The 16,366-nt window shown below is 40.0% G+C and overlaps 1 protein-coding gene across 1 annotated transcript in view; it reads left to right on the plus strand.

Moving 5' to 3' along the window:
* The window catches only part of KIF13B (kinesin family member 13B), a 194,849-nt gene that overhangs the window by 18,542 nt on the left and 159,941 nt on the right, over positions 1-16,366 (plus strand). The gene's annotated exons all lie outside the window — the stretch shown is intronic.

Consider the following 16,366-nt stretch of genomic DNA (forward strand, 5'->3'; position numbering starts at 1 on the left):
TGGCATATTGAGTGTAGCACTTTCACAGCAGCATCTTTCAGGATTTGGAATAGCTCCACTGGAATTCCATCACCTCCACTAGCTTTGTTCGTAGTGATGCTTCCTAAGGTCCACTTGACTTCACATTCCAGGATGTCTGGCTCTAGGTCAGTGATCACACCATCGTGATTATCTTGGTCATGAAGATCTTTTTTGTACAGTTCTTCTGTGTATTCCTGCCACCTCTTCTTAATATCTTCTGCTTGTGTTAGGTCCATACCATTTCTGTCCTTTATCGAGCCCATCTTTGCATGAAATGTTCCCTTGGTATCTCTAGTTTTCTTGAAGAGATCTCTAGAATACGATATTTATCTTTCTCTTTCTGACTTACTTCACTCTGTATAATAGGTTCTAGGTTCATCCACCTCATTAGAACTGACTCAGAGGTGTTTCCTTTTGATGGGTGAGTAATATTCCATTGTGTATATGTACCACACCTTCTTTATCCATTCATCTTTCGGTGGAAATCTAGGTTGCTTCCATGTTCTAGCTGTTGTAAATAGTGCTGCAATGAACAGTGGGATACATGTGTCTTTCTCATTTTTGGTTTCTTCAGGGTATATGCCTAGAATTCAAATTCCTGGGTGATATGGTGGTTTCATTCTTAGTTTTTAAAGGATTCTCCATGCTGTCTTCCATACTGGCTGTATTAGTTTACATTCCCACCAACAGCTCTTGCAGATATTTTTACCCTGACATGCCTTTCTGTTCTCTCTGAGGTTACCCTAGTTTGGACCATAATTGCCTTCTAGCTGGTTTCTGGAACCTTCCTTCAAGCTTGCTCGTGCATCCTATAATGTGTCTTTTGAATTTGGACCCTTTATTATTTCTACTAATTAAGAAATGTCAGTGTCTGGGAGACGTCTTTTATATGTTCAAAATGGCAACGCACTCCAGTGTTCTTGCCTGGAGAATCCCAGGGATGGGGGAGCCTGGTGGGCTGCCGTCTACAGGGTCACACAGAGTCAGACACGACTGAAGCGACTTAGCAGCAGCAGCAGCTATCCTTTTTTAAAAAAATATTTATTTTTTATTTGGCTGTGCTGGATCTCAGTTGCAGTATGTGGGATCTAGTTCCTGGACCAGGGATTGAACCCAGGCCCCCTGCATTGGGAGCATGGAGTCCTACCCACTGGACCACCAGGCAAGTGCCCCTCCTTCTTTTCTAATTCTTGTACTGTTTCACTGTTTTGTTTGTATTTTGGGTCCCCCTCCCCTTTGAGGCTGTGACCTAGGATCACTGTTGGAACTGGGATCACTTAAACTTTGTACCTCCTGCGGTGCTTTGCAGGCAGAAGTGCTCCGTAAACGTCTCTTGACTGATTCTAGTCCTGTGGTGCTTGTTCTCTAAAGCCCTCTATCCTCATGTTAGCCCAAATTAGTAGTTGGAAAGGTGATTTGTGAGTCTGGGAGTTAGATGTTATGGAGAGTATTTCTCAGGACAATGGTAGGACCTGATGAGCCATCTCAAACCCACCCCACCACGCAGGGTGAGACTTTCTAGAGATTCTTGTCCAGTAGGTCCGATCGCCTGTTGACTCTCACGGCATTGTATTGCTTTACATGCTTTGATAACAACCTTCTGCTCCGGTTCTGTTTCATTGATTCTATCTTAAGTATGCTGTTTCCTGGGGATCTTAGGACCATCAGTCAGTTCAGTTGCTCAGTTGTGTCCAACTCTTTGCGACCCCATGAATCGCAGCACGCCAGACCTCCCTGTCCATCACCAACTCTCGGAGTTCACTCAGACTCACGTCCATCGAGTCAGTGATACCATCCAGCCATCTCATCCTCTGTCATCCCCTTCTCTTCCTGCCCCCAATCCCTCCCAGCATCAGAGTCTTTTCCAGTGAGTCAACTCTTCGCATGAGGTGGCCAAAGTACTGGAGTTTCAGCTTCATCTTCATTCCCTCCAAAGAAATCCCAGGGCTGATCTCCTTCATAATGGACTGGTTGGATCTCCTTGCAGTCCAAGGGACTCTCAAGAGTCTTCTTCAACACCACATACTGTGGGATAAATTTCCTTGGGAAGAATTTTTCAAAGATTAAAGAGTTATTTGTGACATACAGATGTTGCAGACTGGGGGTGTTGTAGGCTCCATTTACATATAGATGTTTATTTGACCTGCAGTTTCAATACCTAAAAATCAAAGAGTTTCACATAAAAATTCAAATTTGTAGTTTGTCCTAAACAACTTAAAAATCTGGCATCACTGAGCTCTGTCTCCCTCATAAGGTCATGAGCTGTTTAGGTCCCCAGCTAGTGGATGTGGATAAATAACACTTATTTTATCTGCCTGGTCCCTGTAGAGCTTTCCATGTAATCCTTGGTGTAGATCCTTACCAGCTTCTGTCACCAAACATGTCCTTTCCCGACCTGGGCCCCAGGGTAGGGGCCTTTTTGAAACTCTTAACCTCTGTACTGTTACTGAATATGTTATGTTCTCAGTTTTTCTTTAGTTGATTGTTTGCGTGTGTACTCAGTCATGTCTGACTCTTTGTGACCCCAGGGACTGTAGCCCACTAGGCTCAATTGAAAAAAAAATAATGCTATTTTCAAAAACAAGAATACATAAATATAAACATATTTACTGAAGAGCATCATTTTATATTTTTGCAAATCAATGAGTTACGTTGAACACTTGATAATTTATAAAGTCATATCAACAGTTAGAGAATTCGCATGGTTGGTTTATTGTTTAGCCATGTGAACTCGATAATTGTTGATATGACTTTATAAATTATCATAACACAACACATTGATTTGCAAAATGTAAAATGATGCTCCTCTTCAGTAAATATATATTTTTGCTTTTAAGAATAGTATTTTTCTTAAATATATTATTTATGTAATAAATCTTGCTATTTTAAATGAATTGATAACATATTTAAGAGTTTCTCAGCTTTAATTTCTAATTAAAATTTTTTTCTCTAGGCTATAACCCATGTAAAAAGAAGCATTTTAGGGTCCTCAGTTGTTGAAGAGTGTAAGAGAGTCCTGATACCAAAAAGTTTGAGAATCTCTGATCCTAAAGGACAATGTGTTAGCCCAGGTCAATCAGAATCGTCCAAGGCACTCACCAAAATTTTAGAACATAATTATTTTTTCCATCATAAGCAATATCATATGAATCAACACTATGCTATGCTATGCTAAGTCGCTTCAGTCGTGTCCGACTCTGTGCAACCCCGTAGACGGCAGCCCACCAGGCTCCGCCGTCCCTTGGATTCTCCAGGCAAGAACACTGGAGTGGGTTGCCATTTCCTTCTCCAATGCATGAAAATGAAAAGTGAAAGTGAAGTTACTCAGTCGCATCGGACTCCTAGCAACCCCATGGACTGCAGCCTACCAGGCTCCTCCGTCCATGGGATTCTCCAGGCAAGAGTACTGGAGTGGGGTGTCATTGCCTTCTCCGAAACACTAGGTCCTTGCAAAAGTCTTTTGAACCCGTGATATTTCTGAAGTGTATAATGCTGTTTGACTAAGACATTTAGGCAAATGATTCTGTGAATTTGGACTTCTAACTTAGAATGCCAAGAAATTTAACTCTGTATCTTCTGGAGTCGGAGGCCAGGGATTCCCTGGTTCTATTAATTAAGCCTTTCTGGTTGTTGTCTTACTCATGGTAGAGAGAGTTTGTTGTATAAACAGTGGGAAGAGGATTTGAAGATCTGAGATGGAATTTTGTTCTGACTGGAGATTTTAGTGGGGAGACTTTCAAACAAGATTCAGACGCTAGAGGGCTAAAAGCATGAGCAGTCGTTGAGAAGAAAACTGGGGTTACTTGGGGGTTAGAGGGGCATGAAGTAATCTCACCTGCTTCCCTTTGTGGGGGAACAACCTGGAAAAGCAGGTTCCTGCAGGCACCCCCTCTCTCACTTGCGTCTTTTCATCCATCCACCTTTTACTGGTCCCCTGAAGCAAGGAGGGGATCCTTTTCCTTTCTCTCTGCACTTTGGCTTGCTCTGTCTTGTCATAGAGTCCTCACCTTACATCACTGGAGTAATTGAACAGTTAAAGCAAGATATGGGTAGAGAAGAGGAACTGTTTTGCTGTGGTGACATGGAAAGATGCGGATAGACAGGATGGAGAGAAATTCCCAGCAGCCATAGCAAGGGCAGGGGATTCCTGGACCAGATCGGTTGGGCAGCTGTTCAAAAAGAACAGTATGTGTAGCTAGGACACATGGATCTCTCTTGTTCTCTAGTTGCAAATACCTATCTCGTCTCGCCAACTATTTTTTAAATCACTTTGGTTTAGAAATTGAATCCTATCCAATTACCCTTCCAATATAAAGGATTTGTAGGATAGAGTGTCTGTATGTGTTAGGATGTAGCAGAGGATTAGGCTCCAAGCTGCTCCAACAATATTTTTAGATTCGAAAACACAATTTATATCACCGTGTATATTGTCCTATTGCCCTAAGAGGAGAGAGGAAGGTCCTTAGCATACATCTCATAAAATGCTGTAGAACTGGAACAGGCTCTGAAAGTCCTGCTAGAGATATGCAGAGAAGATAAGATTAGATGTGATTTTGACTGTAATTAAACCAGTTTAACTTACTATTGGAGGGGCTTTGGCCTCAGTTTTCACTGCCTGAGGGGAGCTGGTTCTGATGATTGTCTTGGTTTCTACTCTGCCTTTCAAGAAGGAGGTCCTAGACTTCCCTGGTGGTCCCGTGGTTAGGACTTTGTCTTCCAATGCAGGGGTTGTGGGTTCGATTCCTGGTCAGGGAGCTAAGATCCCACATGGCTCTCAGCTGAAAAAAAGACTTTAAGAATGGTTTGCATCAACATCTTAAAAAAAAGAAGAAAGAACTCCTCTGGGTGTTAGACTGCCAGGGTAGGTCTGTTGTCCATAGGGTGGGTTATGTGACACTCCTGTGTCTACCAGAATATTTAAAGGAGATAGAAAAGGCAGGAAAAGAGTATGTATTAAAAAGAATGTGTATATTTCTGCATATGGATAACCGAATCACTTTGTTGTACATCTGAAACTAACACATTGTAAATAACTATTTCAAAAAATTTTAAAAATTGATCTGAAAAAAGCAAGAAATCTTCGACAAAGCAAATATCTGGTTACTATCAACAAGGTGGGCTTGCTTGATTATAAATTTATATGTCAAAAACTTTAATAAAGTTTAAAAATATTCCTAAGTAAAAAGATAGATAATTGTCAAGATTTCAGACATCAGCAGAAAGTAGTCACTGTGAGGGGAAAAAGGAATGCAAGACTAATTTTATTTTTACTCATAAGTACAGTAATTAAAATTTCAGGATACCTGTCAGTTTTTACGTAGCTGGAAGGTCTTTGGAAGTTGACTTTGTAATGCATAAGCAGTTTTTACTGGAGTTCCTTGTTTTGCTAACTGGGATTTTTATAGCAATTTTATGCAATAATTCACATATATCTAAGCCTGCATTAAAGCAGATCTTTTTCTCTTTATTTTTTAGATGAAATGAACACTTAAATAATGATTGTTTTGTAAAAATTTATTTTTTATTGAAGTGTAGTTGAATTACTATATGTTAATTACTGCTGTACAGCAAAATGACTCAGTTATATGTGTGTGTGTGTGTGTATATACACACATTCTTTTTCATATTCTTTTCCATTATGGCTTATGACAGCACACACACACACACACACACACACACACTGTGCTATACAGTAGAACCTTGTTTATCCCTTTGAATGTTTTAAAAAATAAATTTTACCCTATGAAATGAAAACCACCATGAGAATCGGTACATAGTAGCTTATAATTGCACTGTATTGTTTTGCCAGACTTAACATATCCCTCTATGTAGAAAACTGGGCGACTTGGTGTTTTGGTCATGTGTCACAGACTTCCTTGCTCAACTTTATTCTCATCAGATGTTACCACAACAGAAACCCCATATGTAAGCAAGATCTTTGTTCAGTTTTTACTTCCACTTAGTCACTAGTCTAGTCAGCCGCCCTTGCAATCTGCTATGTTCTTCAGGGGCTTGGAAACTGCCATGTAATGGGAGGAACCAGACATTGAATATACATTTGGTATAATTATGCATGAGTCATTCTAATTAAGTTATGTAAGTGGTACAGGAAAACCCTATTGTATGAATGTCCTTTCTCTGAAAGTTAGATTTAATAGGACTGAGCACATGCGCTCGTCTTTTTATCTGCTCATATCAGGAAGGATGCTTAAAAGTAGGGTGTTGGGACAGAGACTGGTTGAGTCAGACCTTGGCGCTGAACTTGGACTTTGTGCCTTGCCATTTCCACAGGCTTTCCTTAAGTTTTCTGATGTTGATTTCATCTTTATCCTCTGTATCACACACCTCTTCTATGCCGCTTCAGAACCTCTTGGCCTCACTCTCCCCAGAGCCTTTAATCACTCTTCACCCCTGGCTGCTGCCAACTCAAACTGGACCCAGACCAGCTTGACGTGGACACAGCCTGACACCTCACGCGTCACTCCCCTGCCGCCTCTTCCCTGGGGCCGCAATCCATGACACGCCTGAGGCTTTGGTCTCTGAGGAATCCACGCTAAGAACATCCTTTTTGTGTGTCCTTGGTCTGTATAGTAAACGAGTTCTCTGTGTTACATTACGGTTGGTCTGTTGTATTTTAACCTGACTCTGAATTTAAAAATTAGGAACAGGTTAGGTCTGTTCTTCACAGTGGGGATTAATTTTTAATTCTGTCCACCTCAGAAGCATTAAATAGGATCTAGGACTGAGCTGCTATCGGTGGAATTAGCCGTCGTCACTGCTTGTAAGGGTAGGAGAAGGCAAGAGTTGGTTGAAGGGCATCAGAGGAGAACGACTCAGGCTAAGGTTGGCATTCTGGATTTCCCATTACCAGTGGTGTGCCTTTGGGAGTTTTCATGACTTCCCTGAGCTTCAGTTTCCTTTTCTGTAAAATCGAGGTGAGGACACCATTATACAGATCTTGTCAGATCGCTATTGGCATAAATGAGTTATTTATGTTGAATGCCTGCTACATGGTTAGGTACTTGGTAGATGGTAAGTGCTATTATTCATTGATTTGTTTGTTCTGATCATTTTTCATTATAAAAATTTTATTCATTGAAACACATCATATTTTAAGTAATTTTTTCCCAAGCAACATTGGTGCATACTTATTGGCCAAGTTAGACTAATAACCATGCCCTCCTCCAGGGGATCTTCCCAACCCAGTGGTCGAACCCAGGTCTTCCACATTGCAGGCGGATTCTTTACCGTCTGCAAGCCTGAAGCCCAGGCTAACAACAGCAATAACAAATCATGCCCTTTTGCTTCTTAATTGGCAGTGATAATTGGCAGTTATCTTAGGTGACTTAAGCTATAGCTGTAAGTGTGGTTTATTAACCCTCCAGATAGCAAGTACAAGATGTTTATTTCAGGCACTGTGGGTTTCCTCTAAAGAGCATCAATTTGCATAATATTGCTCAGAGTTGGTTTCCTTGTTCTGAGCAAAGAGCTATTATTATCATAGTCAAAGCAACTTCGTGGTCAAGGTCTTTGAACACTTAGAAGGTGTAAATAATGCAGAGACAGCTAGGATAGTGTTCTTGGAAATACAAGAAGTGAACAGAGAATTTAGTTCTGGGATCTTCTCATTGACGATAAATAGCATTTATAGGCATTATTATTTCTTAGAGTGTGTTGGATCCTTTGCCAGGGATTTTACCTACAAGTTCAGTAAAAGCACTTAAAACAGAAAATATAGGCACCATGATTATCTCAGATTTTTCAGAAGAGGAATGAGGCAGGAAGTTGTTATATCACATAGTAAGTGGCAGAACTAGGATTTGAACTCAGGTCTGCATGAGCTCATCTCTCCAAAGCCACCTATACTCACTGCTTCTTACTGCTTTGTAGGATTTCACCGAAGAGTCTTCTTGATCTTTAGACGTTTGAAAAATGTAATTGCTTTTGGAAAAGTAAAAAAAAGAAAAATATAGTTGGTAAATTCAGATTAGAGCAAAACTGTGGGCATTCAACAATTATTGGTTGGTATCTAATATATGGTACCCTGGCAAGGTGCCTTAGAAGGGAAAGATAAGTATGACCTGCTCTTTTTTTTTTTTTTTTTAATATTTTGTTACGTTGTTCAGTCACCAGGTTCTGTCTGACTCTTTGTGACCCCTTGGACTGCAGCATGCCAGGCTTCCCTGTCCTTCACTATCTTCCAGAGTTTGCTCAAACTCATGATCCATTGAGTCGGTGATGCCATTCAGTCATCTCATCTCCTGCTGCCCGCTTCTCCTCTTGCCTTCAATCTTTTCCAGCATCAGGGTCTTTTCCAGTGAGTCAGCTCTTTGCATCAGGTGGCCAAAGTATTGGAACTTCAGCGTCAGTCCCTCCAGTGAATATTCAGTGTTGATTTCCTTTAGGATTGACTGGTTTGATCTCCTAGCAGTCCAAGGGACTCTCAAGAGTTCTCTAGCACCACAGTTCGAAAGCATCAATTCTTTGATGCTCAGCCTTCTTTATGGTCCATCTCTTACATCCATACATGACTACTGGAAAAACCATGGCTTTGACTAGACGGACCTTTGTTGGCAAAGTGATGTCTCTGCTTTTTAATATGCTGTCTGGGTTTGTCATAGCTTTTCTACAAGTGTATATACTTGGCTAAGCTGCCTCTTAGTTGTGTCATGTGGGATCTAGGTCCCTGACCAGGGAGCTTAGAGTCTTAGCCACTGGACCACCAGGGAAGTCCAGACTTGCTTTTTTTTTTTATTCTTTTAAAGGAATTACATTGTGGAGTTCAGGAAACACATACACAGCTAGGATATTACATTTGTTAATGCATTCAACAACAATTTGCTGAATGCCCTGTAAGTGTGTCAGTATAGTACTGACCCTTAGAAAACGATGATGCATAAAAGGAAATTTGGTCCCAGGCTTCATGGAATGTCTTAGTCTATCACGGGTATTACAAACTGGTCTAAGACATTTGGGTCATTTATAATCAGACATTAGCAACCTTCAACGATGAGAGCTTGGGGCTTTCCCAGGTGGCACAGTGGTGAAGAATCCACCTCCCAATGCAGGACACGTGGGTTTGATTCATGGATCAGGAAGATCCCCTGGAGGAGGGCAAGGCAGCCAACTCTAGTATTCCTGCCTGGGAAATCCCATGGACAGAGGAGCCTGATGGGCTAGTCTATGGGGTCACACAGAGGCGAGCACAGCTAAGTGACTGAGTGTGTGCACACAGACACACACACAGTATGTCAGCCATGAAGTTCTGATGAACACACACACACACACACACACACACATGGTATGTCAGCCATGATGATCTGACGAATGCTGTCTCTCTCTCTCTCTCACACACACACTATGTCAGCCACGAAGTTCTGATGAACACATGCGTGCACACACACACAGTATATCAGCCATGATGATCTGACGGATTCCCTCTCAAAGGTATTAGCAGGCTCAGCGTTAGTCACACAGCCTGTTCCTGTGAGCTCTGTGAAGTCACAGCTCTCAGACAGATGCCTTGCCCGAAAGCTTCCCATGAGACCATTGGAGCAGGATTCAGGACCCTCTGTTAGAATTACGTGGCAGAGTCTGAATTCAGGTCTGCCTAGAGTCCTAAGCAGAGAACCCCAGACTAATGGCACAAGATGCCAGGGTTGCTAGGGCCTTAAATTTTCTCTCTCAAGAATGGAGGTACCTGTGTGAGATTTCTAGTCAGTGTGCAGAGTTTTAACGTGGCACATTTTACTAGTTAAAAATTATTTCTGACATTCTGTGTGCTGATTAATGAACCCTGGAGTGTTGTTCAGAAGAAAAGATAGCCGGACCTGTTTTTGCATGAACCCGTTTGGCTATCTGATAAAGTCTGTAGACCTTTCTCAGCATAATCTTTCAAAAGCATAAAATGCAAAGGATTACAAAAGAAGCCAAGTATAATGAAATACAGTTTCCAGAATATTTTTAAAGACATGTAGTGCAGTAATATGTGCTTCTTTATTACTGTATTGACTATGAAGATCTAGTGTTGGGAATAATTCATTTCAAAGTTGTGATGAATATAAATACAACAGTTGTATTGATAAAATAGCTGTAATGTTTGTTGGTGACAAAATCACTGCTAATTCTGTAATTTATTGCCTATATTAATAACTGAGGGTAATGGCTAAATTGCTGTTAGATAGTAAAACATGAAAGCGTAACTTTTTCCCCCAACCATTTTTGCAGATGCCCATTCATTCTATCAGGGTTAAGAATCCCTACTCTAGAGCGTGGGTTTTAAAAATAATTATTTATTTTTAATTGATGGTTACAGTATTGGTTTGATTTCTGTCATACATCAGCATGAATTAATCATTGGTGTGCATATGTCCCCTCCCTCTGGAGTGTGCATTTTTGATTAGAATCTTCTGTCACCTGATGAAGCCTGGAGTGTATATTTGTGATTAGGATACCGAATGTCAAGAAATTACCCCTACATGTGGATTAAAACTTAACACTCGCCTTTATTGCTATTTTTTCTTTTAAAAAATCATTAGTAGGGAGAATGAGACTGTACAAATAACAAATGCAGTGTGTGGAAGTTCCCTAGGAGAGAGCTATGAAGTGCTATGGGACTATTCAGAAGTATTTTCAAATAAAGACAAGAGAATCTTAATAAAGACAACATGCTAAGACGATCTAGACAGACACGAATGCAGTGTTAGGAAGAAGTTGGGGGGAGGAGGAGTGAAAGTTGCAAGTACTATAATTTATGAAGGTTGAAAAAGACATCGCAGAAAAACATGATTAGGACTTTCTTCTGTCTGGCTCAAAAATAAAGATATTTCAGATACAAAGAATAGCATGACGGTTGGCATGGACGGTGGGAGAGCCTGGAAGGTTCTTCCACACATGAGTGACATAATTGTCCAGTCACGGTTTTCAGCACTTTATACATGTTATTTAATCCTCACAGCAGTCTTATTATTATTTGCATTTTTTTTCGGATGGAGAAACAGGCATGGAGAGATTAAGAATCTTGCTCAGAGTCAAAACTAGGCCTTGTTTGGCTCCACTGGACTCAAAATGACTCAGTATGAGATTACACTGATGACTGTGGAGGGTAGATTAGGCAGGAATGCAAAGGGAGATTGGAAAATCAGGTCAGAGATTATTAAAGTGATGTGGCAAGAGATGCTAAAGGTGGCCTGAACACTGAGTGTTGAGAACAGATGAAAAGAGTTTTCGTCTTGGAAATCTGCACATTGATGTTTTCCAGTGAGACAACACCCACAAAATAGGAAATGAAAGTCTAGTGTTTCTGAGTGGAGATTTTCCCCAGCCAGTTTAAATATGTACTTGGCTGAATGAATGCTTGTGTTACCAGTTCTCTCCTGAGTGCAGAATATTCATTACTGGCAGGATTTTCCTATAATCACCAGTTAGCATTTACAGTGAGCACCCCCGTAGCCACTTGCCTGCCTAGGATCACCAGGGGAACAGTTTTCCAGTATTAGATTGTGTGGTGACTAAGCTTGCAGGTGTAAAAGGTACCAACGCCTTGTCAGAGCAGAGGAAACATTCAGAACCTGGCTTATTTGCTAACATTTCGAGAAAACTCAGAGAAGTGGGAGGAAAAGCTTTAGATCAAGGGCTGACTAACCACTCATTCAGGGTCTGGAGTAGGGTTGTTTCATCTTGGAGGTGAAATACAGCAAACACCCCCTCAGTCCTGACTTTGCTAAGCCCTGCAAAAGAGGTTTCTGGCAGCTTAGTGAGTTCTCCATTACACAGATTCAACAGGACTCCAAAAATGTGAGCTTCCATGGATAAATAACCAGGGTCCATAGTTCTCCACGTAATAGATCATCAGAGCTATATGAGAGTTTATAAAACATAACTAATCCACGTTCAGCATTTACAGAGAGGCGGAGTCTATTGGTTCCTGGACTCAAAGCTTTCCATTGGCCGAGTCCACATTCAGCTCCTCACTGATTGGACAGACGTTCCCTAGGAGCCTATGGGCGGGCTTCCTTCACCCACATAATCCTTCTAGCCCTTTCTTCATTTTTGCAGGCACAGGAGATATCTTTAACTTCAACTCCCTGATATTCCTGTCAGAAATATCGTTGATTTGTTTTTATTCTGCCGTAAAGCAATGAGAATTTTCGGGTCATTCAATATGAAGTGTTAACATTTTCAGCCTCATAGTCATTGAAATATGTGCTCTTCTACATTCCCATTTTTTGTTTCCATATTTTTATTTTTCACTTTCTTGTTGACAGACTAATGGTGTGATTTAAGCTAAGGTTTCTTAATATAGAACTTCTGTTTAATTGTTAATTGTAGTTATCAAATTATAGGTTTCCAGGCTGGAAAATAGAAACAATTCTGTTTTATTCTTAATACTCATCCCTAGGACAAGGCATTCATTGGAAGGCAAAGTACTTTCAAACAGCCAAAGCAGGAAAATGGGAATTTTTTTTTTTTTTTTTTAAGGATATAGTGGCTAAATGCACAGATAAAAATTTTATGCCGTTTTCTCTCCTTATTGAATCTTTATTGAATAAGGTAGCTGAAATCTACTTTTTAAAATAGAAATATAATTGATGTCCAGTGTAATGTTAATTTCTGCTCTACAGCAGAGTGACTCAGTTATACATGTGTATACATTCTTTTTGATATTTGTTACATTATGGTTTATCCCTGTACATTGACTTACAGTTTCCTGTGCTGTACAGGAAGATCTTGTTTATCCATTCTGTACATGATAGTTTGCATTTACTAACCCCCAAATTCCCAGTCCATGCCTCCCCTCCTCTCCTCCCGCTGACAGTCACAAGTCTGTGTTCTGTGTCGGTGAATCTGTTCCTGCTTCATAGATAGATTCATCTGTGTCATTTTAGGTTCCACATACAAGTGATGTCGTAACGATATGTCTTTCTCTTTCTGACTTAGTTCACTTCGTATGATAATCTCTGTGTCCATCCATGTTTCTGCAAATGGCATTATTTTTTTCTTTTTTATGAGTCAGTAGTGTTCCATTGTGTTTATGTATCCATTCAACTGTTGATGGACATTTAGGTTGTTTCCATGTCTTGGTTGTTTTGAATAGTGCTATGATCAGAAATCTGTGGATCAAATTATAGCTTCATGCTGTGAACGTAGGAGTGCATGTATCTTTGTGAATTATAGTTTTGTCTGGATTTATGCCCAGGAGTGGAATTTCTGGATCGTATGGTAGCTATTTTTAGTTTTCTGAGGAACCTCTATACTGTTTTCTATTGGGGCTGCACCAACTTACATTCCCACCAGTGGTGTAGGAAGGTTCCCTTTTCTCCACATACCCTCCAGCATTTGTTATTTGTAGACTTTTTAGCAGTGTCCATTCTGACCAGTGTGAGATGGTGGTGGTTGTTCAGTAGCCAAGTCATGTCCAGCTCTTCATGACTGTGGACTGCAGCACACCAGGCTTCCTTGTCTATCACCATCTCCTGGAGTTTGCTCAGGTTTCATGTCCTTTGCATCGGTGATGCCATCCAACTATCCTATCCTCTGTCGCCCTCTTCTCCTTCTGCCTTTAGTCTTTCCCAGCATCAGAGTCTTTTCCAACAGTCAGTTCTTCACTTCAGGTGGCCAAAGTATTGGAGCTTCAGCTTCAGTCCTTCCAGTGAACATTCAGAGTTGATTTCCTTTAGGCTTGACTGGTTTGATCTCCTTGCAGTCCAAGGAGTCTTCTCCAACACCACAGTTCAAAAGCATCGATTTTTTGGCACTCAGCTTTCTCTGTAGTCCAGCTCTCACAACCATCCATGAGTACTGGAAAGACCATATCCTTGACTATGTATAGACCTTTGTCGGCAAAGTGAGGTCTTTGCTTTTTAACACACTGTCTAGGTTTGTCATATCTTTCCTACATTTCTCTAATAATTAGCAAATTGAGCATCCTCAGAGTTTGGTATGGGGGGGGGGTTCTCTAACCCCACATGTACCAAGGGATGGCTGTACTCTTTCATTAAATATGTAGGAAAAGTCAGATCTTGATTTTAAAAGGTTAATGGACTTTTTTCTCATTCGTATGTAATTATTAAAAGAAAGCTTAATATACCAATTTAATATACATGTTAACCCACGGAATACCATTTCTTCATCATACTCCTTGTTTTGTAAATAATTTCTAGTTTAGTTACACATTAAATTTTATTATTAAAGATAAGTTAATGAGAAGCAACATATTGATCCATCTTTTATCTGTTTTAAATTACTAGATGTATATAATTTAAATACTTGTTTAATTACTTTAAGTAATCTATCTTACAAAATGTATTCTGTAATATAGGCCTCCTTGAAATGTTAACACTTTTATTAGAATTTAAAAATGAAGTCAGGTTGTTTTGTATGGAGAATGTGTTTGACTTACTTGATTAATGATAATAAGATAATCAAGATTTGATAAGATATGTAGGATACTGATTTAATAATTAAGTCCCATTCTAGTTATAGTGCAGACTTTTCCATAAATTGAATCAGCTAAATGTGTAGCTTCAGTGTTTTGATGAAAATGTATTGAAAGCACATTGTAAGATGAAATAATTTTGCCAAATAGTATTCTTTTATCACAGGTATAATGAAGTTAACAAGATTTGATTTGTTTCCATCCTTTCTGAGTTTTAGAGGTTAAGCAAAGTTCCGATAAGTGAAACAATAGCAGGTGTGATTAACTTGAGAGGTTATGGTAAAGTCTTTGGCCTCTATCCAGGAAACTGAGAAAATGAATGCTCTGTGACCTGGCTTACAGTTCCTTTTGCCAGTCCAGTTTTTGCTTTCAGGAGACCTAATCGATTCATTAGCTTATAGATCCTTAAAAATAATATTTGATATTAGATCATTCTGTTTGTTTTTTTTTTTGCTGTGTACCATGGCAGGAGTGTGAAGATTTGAGTGACGTTACTGTAACAAACCTCCTTCCAGTTCAGTCCTCTTGCATATTTTAGCAGGATTTTCAGTGCTTTGCGTCTGTGCTCAGTCTCTTCCGACTCTGACCCCGTGGACTGTAGCCCGCCAGGCTCCTCTGTCTATGGGATTTCCCAGGCAAAAATGCAGGAGTGGGTTGCCATTTCCTACTCCAGGGGATCTTCCGACCCAGCAAGCAAACCCTCGTCTCTTGTTTTCTCCTGCACTGGCAGGCAGCTTCTATACCACTGGCGCCATCTGGGAAGCCCTTTCAGTGCTTTACTTCTGTACAAAAGAAAATAGGAGTACCATTAATGCTCAGTGCCAACTCATTTCAGTAGTAAGTTATAGTAATCCATGGACTTGTTTCATTATAAGATGCTTTTCCATTACAGTTTTTACTTTATTGTGTTTATCAAAATTTGTAATATATTTATTTTGTTCTAGTCAATTATGTGCTACTAATAATTGTATTGATAGCTCAATGCAGAAGAGTAACCAGAGAAATTTAAAGTTTTAATTTATATAGATATTTTTGCAGAAACACATGATAGAGGGTTAACAGAAGACTTTACATTAGAATAAAATGTTTTGTGCAAACTATCAGTAGAATGGAATTTGGAGACCAAGTGTTTCTTTTTCATTGCCCTCAAATTTTCAAGTCAGTTCAGATGTTGGGTAGATGACGTCACTTCACTGGGTGACTTGATGGGAAAGAAGTAAAGGTATGAAATTATTGGCTATTAAAGAAAAGTTTTTTCATTTAAAAAACAGTGGATTGTATCAACAATAAAATATCATTATTTAAATTTATATAAATTTATGGTAGTTGGATTCCAGTGGATAAAGTTAGGAAATTCTATTTAAAAATATAAAAATTCAGGAATTCTTTGCAACTATTTAAATCCATTTTTGAATAACTTTATATGACAATTCAAATATACGAGGAGGTTTTTTTGGGGGGTTCAGTTCAGTGGCTCAGTCGTGTCTGACTCTTTGCGACCCCATGAATCGCAGCATGCCAGGCCTCCCTGTCCATCACCAACTCCTGGAGTTCACTGAGACTCATGTCCATTGAGTCAGTGATGCCATCCAGTCATCTCATCCTCTGTCGTCCCCTTCTCCTCCTGCCCCCAATCCCTCCCAGCATCAGAGTCTTTTCCAGTGAGTCAACTCTTCGCATGAGGTGGCCAAAGTACTGGAGTTTGAGCTTTAGCAGCATTCCTTCCAAAGAAATCCCAGGGCTGATCTCCTTCAGAATGAACTGGTTGGATCTCCTTGCAGTCCAAGGGACTCTCAAGAGTCTTCTCCAACACCACAGTTCAAAAGCATCAATTCTTCGGCGCTCAGCCTTCTTCACAGTCCAACTCTCACATCCATACATGACTACAGGAAAAACCATAGCCTTGAC

Source organism: Bison bison, unplaced genomic scaffold (assembly GCF_000754665.1).
Source record: "Bison bison bison isolate TAMUID 2011002044 unplaced genomic scaffold, Bison_UMD1.0 scf7180017864143, whole genome shotgun sequence".
NCBI lineage: Eukaryota > Metazoa > Chordata > Mammalia > Artiodactyla > Bovidae > Bison > Bison bison.